Here is an 8109-nt window from a genome sequence, read left to right on the forward strand (position 1 = left end):
GCGCCGACCATGTAGCAGGGGAGCGCGCGCGCCGACCATGTAGCATGGGAGCGCGCGCGCCGACCATGTAGCATGGGAGCGCGCGCGCCGACCATGTAGCATGGGAGCGCGCGCGCCGACCATGTAGCATGGGAGCGCGCACGCCGACCATGCTTGATTCTACCTTTAATTCTTGTATGATTGATTTGATTGTTGATCTTTAATTTGAAAGTTTGTTTGATTTGATTTTCTTCTTTATTAAGCTTGAAATGATGATGTTTGTGATTCAATTTGTTTTGTTTTTTCAATCCTATTATGTCTAGTGAGTAGATTAGTAGCTAGGGAGAAGAGGAATCATGCTTGATTGATAATCATTGCTAGTTGATGATTCTTGATTGATTGAATTGTTGCAATTAAATTGGTTAACATAGTTGTGCATGTGATTGATTTGAATAGGAGTGATCAACCTTAATGATTAATCTAGATTGCATTGTAATTTTCAATGACATGAACCCTTGATTTGAGAATTGCTTTAATTGATTGAATTTGATTGTGATTTTCCTTGTTAGTCATTCATAGTGAACCCTAGCTTGACTTATAGGAAATAGTTTTTAAATCCTGTTGATTGTAACTATTGTTTTCCTTTGCAACGTTTGAATCGATTGAGTTCTTCGTCGTTTAGCATGATCATTGAACTTGCATGTGGAACCTTAATCCCTAATGTTTGCCATATTGATCTTCTTCATTGCTTAGTCTATTGAACCTTTAGATACACCACGAATTACCTCTAATTCTTCGAAGTAACTTAACTATAGGCTATAGCATTCTCCCCCTCATTCCTCGTGGTACGACTCGGACTTGCCCTATGTAGGGAATATTTCAAGCATCCCACACTTGAGCCCTACTGTGATTATATACTCAAGTATGGTGGCGTCCAAAAGGAAGGAATCTAGAGCAAAAGAGTCGCCAACAAGTTTTAGGAACTTGTAAACCATTCACAGGGTGAATATTACACCCCTTCACGATCCATGAGATCGCTAACTCCATAATGGTCCTGAACCATGATTGGATATTCGGGGATCAAGGTACAAATCCAACCTAAAAGAGATTGAACCTGCCCTATAGGCCTCTACTTTATTCTTCTCATATTCATGTGCACTTTCTAACTAACATACAATCAATAGATTAACCCTAAACCTGTTTTGTCTATGTTGGTTGAATATTAATGCACAAACAAATCTATTATTGGCGATCACTTGAATTAAAATCACATTAGCCTAAATAAAATTATTAATTATCTTATTAAGCGTGATTTCAAGTACAAATTCCCTTTAATCCTGCAAGAGAAGGCGTGATCAAACAATAACAATAATGACAAGTAACATAATAATATTGATACAACAATCATCATCATCACCATAAAAAATCTCAATAAAGCATAATAATAGTATTAGCAAGATCCTAGGCATGATACTAATAGGATTAATAACAAACCCTAGCATGTCACTAAACAATAAAGATAAAAGCTTTAACCCTAACATGATACTAGCATGATAGAAGAAAATAGGAAGCAACATAAACATGATACTAGAAAGCAATAAATAACGTCCTAACATGACACTGGGAATTAAAATAATCTAAACATACTTTCTATAAAAATATAGCAGTAAAACAACTTACTTTGTTGCCTCATACCTCTTTCTATCAAAAGAATACACACGTTAGTAACTTCAATGAAAATATTAAATTAAACAATTAATTTAAATAATTGAAAAAGGGATTTGGGACCAAACCCTCAGAAATTATCAACCTTTCACGTCTAGGGCAAAGGCAACTTCGAACTTGGCTAGGTGTGTCTAGAACTCGTGAATGCGGTATTGTGTTTTGAAAAGGCTAGGCTTAGAAAGTGGGAGAAAGAACAAGCTATTGCTTAAGAGAGAGAAAAGAATAGAATTAGATGATTGTTGATGATTGAAAATGGGGAATAAGGACCCTATTTATAGAGAAAATTGTTCCGAAACGATCAGAAAAAGATCGAATTTGATTCGGAGTAAAACTACTTCCATCACGGTGCGACAGTGTCCATCGCGGTGTGACAGTGTCCATCGCGGTGCGATGAAGCTGTCGTTTGGCGATGGTGAACGTGTTAACTTAAAACCGTGCGGAGTCCTTAATCTAATTAAATTAGACTAATTAACGTCCATACTTATCTTTTAAAAGCAGATTTAATCTTTTAAAAACACTAATTTTATCCCTAATAAAATTCTTTATTTTCTAAAAGATATAATTATTAATCCTAATCCCACTAGAAGTCAAAATAACCTTCTAGATTATTCTAGAAAATTAAAATCAATACTAATGACTTTAGGAATAATAATTAATGGGCCCTCCACTTGATCATTGGGCCGTATATAAACCATTTTGGGCCCAATTTAGTATTTTGACCATAATTTCCTCATTATTCATCGGAATTGGACTTATAATATATCGTTGGAAAGCTCTTTTCGAGCTCAACCCAACTACACTATTATTGGACCCTTATCATGGATGAAACTAAACTGGACTGGACATTTTCCATAAATAGAGTACGAAAAGAAATATTTTCGAAAACAGAAAGGGGTATTTTTATTAAAACGACCGCATCACAAGACCTTTCACATTTCACCTTGTTCAATAATCAATGACGTGAAAGATATTCATCACCGGGTTTGGTTTTTGGGGAGACACAATCAGGTGTCTACACCCTATATTAGGAGTAAGTTTGATTTTCTTATTTGTTTAATTGGTGTGCTTTAGATTTCAACGACCTAAATTTCCCCACATCAAAATGGCGTCGTTCCCGGGGAATGGCGTTGGTGCTTTGTTATGGTTGTTGAGTCTACTTTATTTTATTTGAAAAACACAAAAAGATTTTTCTCTTTTTAGCTACATTTGTAGTCGTACTACTAATTATTTCTTTTAAGGTTGTATGTATAGAGCACGTGGTCGTTCTCTAGTGCCATTTGATCCGGAAATTGAGAGGACAATTACAAGGATAAGAGTTGCTAGTTGTTCTTTGAGTTCTAGCTAGCCCTCCAAGTAAAGAAGAACCCCAAGAAGAAGAACAAGCAAGCATGGGAAAAAATCCAAGAATAGCACTGAAGGAATTGGGGATTCCGGGTGCATATAGGTTTGAGAGTGGGAATTCTCCACCTACAACACCGGCGAATGACTTTGAAATAAGACCGGCGATGATCACTTTGATAGAGAGGCGACAATTTAGTGGGACCAAGCATGAGAGTCTACTAAACCATCTCAAGGAGTTTGAAAAATATTGCAACACTATCAAAGTGAATGAAATTTCCCAAGAGTTCATCTGCCTCAAGCTTTTCCCCTTTTCTCTAATAGGGCGTGCTTTGGAATGGTTGGACAAGGAAGTCAAACCAAATTCTCTAAGGACATGGGACGAGGTGACCAAGGAATTTCTATCCCGTTTCTAACCACAAAAGAAAACGGCGGAGGCTAGAGCTTTGATTCAAGGTTTCAAGCAAAAGCCTAATGAAAGCCTCTATGAAGCGTGGGAGAGGTACAAAGAGTATCAAAGAGAGTGTCCTCACCACGGAATTCCTACCTACCAAATCCTTCAAATCTTTTATGGTGGCCTAAGTCCTCAAGGGAAATCATGTCTTGATAGAGGAGCCGGAGGTCCCATTATGAATAGAACAGAGGAGGAAGTAGTAGACATCATTGAAGACGTAGTGAGGTATTATAGAGATTGGTAAGATGGTGAAAGGGAACCAACTAGCAAGAGTAGCTCTTCGGTGTATTCGGTTGATCATCTTAATGCCAACAACAACTTGTCCTCACAAATGACAAACTTAGCACTAGTAAAAAATTATAATTAGGCACCGAGTAATGGCCACCGATTTTTAAAAACCGATGGGGAAAAAATGGGCGGGATTGGAGAAAAGAGAATTGGCACCGGTTCAAACCAAACCGGTGCCAAAATACTTAAAGGGCACCGGTTCGAACCGGTGGGATTTTTTTTTTTAAAAAAAAACCCTTTTTTCTCTTTGTAAACCCTCATTCAATCTCAGCTCATTTCTCTCTCTAGTTCTCGTTCCCCCTATTTCGTTCTCTCTCTTCTTTCTCCTCTCTGCTTCTCTCTTGCCTAAAACCATTAATGTTAATTAGGAGAAAGTATTGCCCACTACCAGGTAGGGACTAGGAAAGTCCATACCAACGTTGAAAATTTTTTTCGCTAAGTGTTGGAAAAACGTTATTTTCTATTTTAATACTGTTATTATAAGTTTGAGCCTGTTAAAATAAAATTCAATACTGTTATATGTTTCTTCAATATTGTTTTCGAGGTGTTATTTTGCTCTTTTCAGTAGTACTTATATATTAAAAGGCTAAGTATTTGTGTTAGAAATTAAGTATTATATTTGTATACTGTTATTATATAAGTGAAATCTGTTATTAAGGAAGAAAATACAATTATTATAAATTAGAAACTGTTAGGCTGCGTGATTTGGTATCAGAGCCATACGGTTAAAAGATAAATTAAGTTGTTAATTTAATAATAAGGAAAAACTGGAGAATACTAGACCTTCTACTGAGTGTAAGAAACCTGATTTTAAGCATTATTATCATATTCCTGAAAATACTAGTAATTTTGGCCCAGTCCTTAATTATATAGTAGATCAAATTGGTGAATTAAGATCGGAAGTTGATAACATACATGCTCGTTGTATTAATATCGAAAATAAGATATCAATAACCATAACCAATATTAATAAAAAAAGTAAGCGATCTAAAAGAACAAGTTAAACAAGTTCAACTTGCTTTAACAAACGAAGTTAGACATCAATTCGGAAAAGAAGTATCACCAAATAAAGAGAAAATTGTCCTATATAAATATAAGTATCCTTTTCAAAATCTAGATAAAAATAAAAAGTTTACTGTATCACTCCCTAAAAGCCCTACTAGTAACCAAGAAAAGAATAAAGACACTAAAAATGAACCCTCGTCTTCAGAAGAAAACACTTAATGAATTACAAGCCCTATTCGATAAAGAAGAAGACCCTAATAAGCTTAACGAAATCATGAACTTAATTTCTGAAAAAGGGATTGCTTCTGATAATGAAATAGAGGAAAGTAATTACATTACTTTAGAGGAAGATTTATATCAACAAATGGGATTAATGAAGTTAAATGATCTAGACTTTCTACCCATAGAAGTTGTTCGACAAAAAATCGAAAACAAACTAGGTAAAAGAGTAATGGATAATAATAATGTTGGAGAAGAAATCATTAATGAAAACGTTAATGTAAACAATGTTATCCAAAGACCTAGGTATCAAGGAGAAGGAAGTTGCACACGACCAAGATACATACCAGGGAAGACTACCCGGTTTAGTGTCAAGGTTTTGCCTAATCTTATACCTAAACAAGAAGTGACTCTTGAACCTATAAGTCAAACTGGTTATAAGCTTAAATTAGATGGTGTAAGAGATAGACAAGATGTTTTAGATCAGTGGAAAAAGAGTATGAGTAATGTACTTAATTTAAACACTTACTGGACTTCAGAAAATTTCTTAAACTATATCGAACATAGTATTTATGGCTGTGTAGAAGACTGGTACGATGGAATAGAGGAAGAATTCAAAACTGCATTAAGAGCTAGTGAATCACCTACTAAAATGTTCAGGCAGTTATGTCAATACATTGAGTTAGAATTCATTGGTCCTAGAGCTGACCCTAATGAAAAACGAATGGAATATCAAAGGAAGTTAAGTAATTTGTCTATCTGTAATATGAAATATGTTGATAATTACATTATGGAATTTGAAACATATTATTATAAAATTGGTGAAAATGAAACAAATCTTGGAATGTTCTATGACAAATTACCCAGTCCCCTTAACGAAGAAATTAGTGAAAAATATCAAGAATGGAGAGAGAAATTCTTAGCTAGGGATGCCCTAGGTAATAGAATTTCTTTTCTATGAAAATTGATTGAAAAGAAATGTAGAGAGGTTGCAGGAACTTAACAAATGAAGAGACAATTTCTCACTTGTTGGGATTTCCCAAACAACTATGGATGTGAAAGAAAAAACTATAAGAGAAGGAATTATAAGAAAAATAAACTTGACCGATCAATAGGAGAAACCTATAAGAAAAAGTATTATAAACATAAATATAGAAAACCAAGTAGATTTTTCAGAAAGGCAACATATTGTCCTGAGAAAAAGAAAACATGCAAGTGTTGGTCTTGTGGAGAATTAGGACATTATGCTAATGAATGTAAGAAAGCTAATCATAAATTAATGGAAGCCTTAGGAAGTTGGGATTACATAGAAATACCAGAAGACGAGGCTTTAGAATTGGCTTTAAGTAATAATAAAGAAATAGTAGAAATCATAGAAGAAGAAAATGAGTATAATGAAGAACCTGAAGCTAGTGATGAGTTTGAAGATGAAAATTATGAAGAAATGAATAATATGATGGAAGGAGAAGAGTTAGAAAATTCAGAATCAGATGACAATGAGGAAGATAAAAGCAAAATGACTATAGGTCAACTAAAGAGAGCTGAGTATTCATTTGAAGATAATGACCTAGATCAAGTAAACAAAGAAAGCTGGAATTTTCCCCGGATTACTAAGGATAAAATATTTAAAACTTCTTTCTTTAAAACTAGAACTAAATATGTATGTGAAGAAATGGAAGGAAGCATAGTAATCGAAGATTGTGAACAAAAAGCAGCCGAAATTAATATCATAAACTGGAAAAGTATTAAAAAACATAAAGAAAAAGGAAATTATAGCTATATTTGTATTGGTGCAGTACAAGTATACATAACTCCTTTGCAAGATTTTGGCAAGGATGTTAAATGCTTGAGTTTTATTTGTGATATTAGACATAAAGAATTTTATGATCAAATAATTAGTGGTATCACATGTAACTTAAGTCAAGGAACGGTAAGCTATATATGTGAACCTAGATATTATGTGAGCTTAGAGGATTCCTTTGCGTCAAAGTTTTTAGCTATCAAGCTATTAACAGAAGGAGTGAAAATGCATAAAGGAACACGACCCATACAATTAAGATGGAAGGTGGTTTATAAGTTGGTAAACACTATAGACTCGTCTTTTAAGAAACAAATAGTTGATGCTCAGAAATATGAGCAAGAAGGAGGTCCTAAGAAGAAAATTACACCTATAAAAGTAAATCCTAATGAAATTGAAATTGAAAAAACTTGGGAGGAATTTTTTATGAACCCTGCAGTTAGTAATAGATCAAATAAGATGTTAATTGATGAATCAGGATTACTTCATATTGGAATAAATACAAAACCTAAAATACAGAAAAACCTGAGTCTTAGAACACCAAGTCTAAGTAGACAAAATTCAACAATAATAAGAATGAAAAAACAAGGTGATGAAAAACCAGAAGAGGATAAAGAAGAAATATTAGTTCTACTAAAGAAACTAAATGAAAAGTATGAAAGTAAAAAAGCCTTAAAACAATCGGCAAGGCATAGTATTGATATGGGATCATATTCTAATTTAGAGTTAAATGAAGACCCAAATAATCCTATTGATAAAAGGAAGGTAATTGGATATAAAACCAAAATTGTGAGTGAACCAGTATATGAGGATGAAGTTAATATGCAAATGGAAGCTTGTAATGAAATATCTAGTACTAATCCTAATAGCATTTATATTCCAATCGATATATGCATTGAGAATTATAATAAATATATATTATGTGCGTATATTGATAGTGGTTGTTCTACATGTTTTGGAAAGAGGTCATTATTTCTAGAATTCTTGTGGAAAAAGGCTAAAAATCCTATGCAAGTCAGAATTGCTAATAATAGTGTCATGTTGCATACTGAAATAATTGAAGATTTAACAATAGAAATTGGAGGAGTTCAATGTCTTATTCCTATTTTATGGGCAACTGATCAACCTAGTCATGATATGATAATAGGAAATAATTTTCAAAGATTATACTCTCCATGCACTCAAACTATTGATCAAATAATCTTTACTATTAAAGGTCATTCTGTTCCTATACAGAAAATCACAAAGGCTTATACTCATCAGACAATGGAATTTACGCGCAGCCAGCGTGGTGATAGGGTTA

At 33.9% G+C, this 8109-nt stretch overlaps 1 non-coding gene across 1 annotated transcript; it reads right to left on the reverse strand.

The window, feature by feature from the left end:
• Positions 1 to 3477: 3477 nt before the first annotated feature.
• LOC145565769 (small nucleolar RNA R71) lies at positions 3478 to 3583 on the reverse strand. The gene has a single exon (XR_014095149.1). It is a non-coding gene; the product is annotated as a small nucleolar RNA R71 (small nucleolar RNA).
• Between the last annotated feature and the right edge of the window lie 4526 nt (positions 3584 to 8109).

Source organism: Chenopodium album, chromosome 10, assembly GCF_948465745.1.
Source record: "Chenopodium album chromosome 10, dcCheAlbu1.1, whole genome shotgun sequence".
Classification (NCBI taxonomy): Eukaryota; Viridiplantae; Streptophyta; class Magnoliopsida; order Caryophyllales; family Amaranthaceae; genus Chenopodium; species Chenopodium album.